Source organism: Belonocnema kinseyi, chromosome 6 (assembly GCF_010883055.1).
Source record: "Belonocnema kinseyi isolate 2016_QV_RU_SX_M_011 chromosome 6, B_treatae_v1, whole genome shotgun sequence".
Taxonomy (NCBI): Eukaryota; Metazoa; Arthropoda; class Insecta; order Hymenoptera; family Cynipidae; genus Belonocnema; species Belonocnema kinseyi.
Genome location: NC_046662.1, coordinates 88062817 through 88065262, shown reverse-complemented (window position 1 = coordinate 88065262; position 2446 = coordinate 88062817).

Below are 2446 nucleotides of genomic sequence, written 5' to 3'. Positions count from 1 at the left end.
GATGATGATGATGATGATTCTGCAGGATAATAATAATAAACTTGGCAAAAAGGCTGAAAATCAAGAAGGTTAATAATAATATGCTTGATCCACTTGAACTTGCTCCATCCGTGAGAAGAAAAGCGACGTGACGCGAAAGTGAGATCTGGCGTGTGATAAATCGATTGTAGAGAAGAAAAACAAGTATAAATTAATAATCTGAACGTGTGACTCTGCACTGTGAAACGCTAAGGAAGATTGTAAACCACGCGCGACAGGGACGATCGAACACTCTGCCGTGGATCTGTGAATGAATCTCTATCCGTCAACAGTATTGATATAATTAATAGAGTAAATGAATATAATACTATAAGAGGTTTAGCGTAAGTACGTACTGTGCAAGCGTGTGCGAGAGAAAAGAAGAGATGCGATGAGATGTGAGAGTGGACGAACGAGATGAAAAACAAGACTACTTTAGTGATGTGTGCTCGATTTCAAGATTTTCAAGTGTGGAGCCTGATTTTAAGCGAGCGCACAGGCCCACCCTACCGCCCGTCGGGCTCTCCGTCGAATTTTAATCTTTATTTTTTAATATTTAATGAAGCACGAGAGTGAGAGAGTGTCATTGAACGTGAGTCTACATTACAATTGTAATTTTACCGCTAGTGCGCACGAAAGTACAGTTTCCTCGGATGCAAGAGTGGCAGAAGCAGCTGCATTCGTTTTGCGACTTTTCCTCTTTTTTTTCATTCATTCGTTTTTTTTTTTTTTGGTTTTTGTTTTTTGTCATACAATCATGGATTTATAAGAAGATATTTTATTTAGCATAAATGTAAATTGAACACGATTGTTGTAATCATTGTTTTCTTTGAGCAGTGCCCTTGAAGCTCGCGGGCCGATATGCGTCCAAAAATCAACTTTACCTATTTTTACCTATGCGGTGCATTTTGGAAGCACTAGCTTTGACTATGAAAGAAATACCATTTGCGAAAAGTACAATATTTTTCGAGTAGGGTGACTTAATACAAGACAAAAATGATGTTTCTTTGCTGAATATTATACCCTCGTATCTAATTAGTAATTAATCAAATGCTAATAATCTCGGGATCCAAATGTTTGTTCTTCTTTCGTTTGCACCGAAAAATCTCATTCTGCTGCAACAATATTTTATTTTCTTGTCACGTATTTTAGACAAAGGTACCTCTCGCAAATTTTAATTACAGAATGAAATTAAATCAATTATATATTGCATTTTGTAAAAATTGATATTTGTAAAAATAATAATCGACGAATAAGAACCCTTTTTATTTTCTTAAACTTTTAATTATTTTTATATGTATTTATATAAATTAAAAATTGGCATACGGAAGGTTAAGCCTAGCTTAAGTAACTCTTTGATTTGTAAAATGAATTTGATGACTTCTAGATATTGTATTTTCTTTGATAAAAATTTGTTTTCAATTTGAAGGTCACTTTCCGCTTCGTGCCACTCTTTTACAAACGATGTGAGTTAAACTGAAAGCTCTTAGGAAATTATGAATCAAGTCGCGCGTTTTTCCGCGTATGTACAAAATCTCTACACACTCATTTAAACAAACAAGGAAACACACACAAAACAAATATTTTACTGTCTTCTTCAGAAATGGAACGGAGAATGAAAATATAGATATCAGGATTGTTATTTAAATGAACATTTTCTCTCATCGCCGTTTTAGACGCTTTTCTTGTGTTTAACGTCAATCGAGTTTCCCGTTTTTATGATGCAAGTCAGGAGTCGGATTTTTTATAACTTTGAACTTGCGAATTTGGCGAATTTAGAGAACTTGACTCTTGGCTGTAATACTCGGCAATTTTTTGTTTTAATTTACATTTGTAGTACTTTTTCTAAATATTATAGATAAGAAGAATGTCAAAAGTTTATTTTTAATAGTGTAGGAAGTTTAGTTTTTAGTATAATCTATTGGATTTTTCGTTTGTTTTTAATCTTTTGATTTTGAAACATGGTTGAGGTTTGTACAGGAAAAGTGTCTTCTAATAATATGTATAAAGAAGGATATACATGAAAGCCAATGTAGTTTATAATACACAAAGACTACAAAGCCACATATATACATAAACATAACAAAATTGTGAGAGCGTATTGTGTTCGCACGAGGCGGTTCTCACAGAAGTACACGTACATTAATCAAGCATTAGTTCAGTAAGCCACGCGTGAAGCCAGTACAGTCCCACAGCGCGAGTGTGTGTCTACGAATTACGATAAAAAGTAAGACAGAATTGCGAAGAATGTTTTATGCGTGAATCTGCGCGTGTCTGCATACATGTGAGAGAAATCGAAAGAACGACTTTGACACAAGCATGCAGTGGGGTTTTAGGATAAATGATGATGATGATGATGATGATGATGATGATGATGATGATAATGATGATGATAATGATGATGATGATGATGATGATGATGATGATG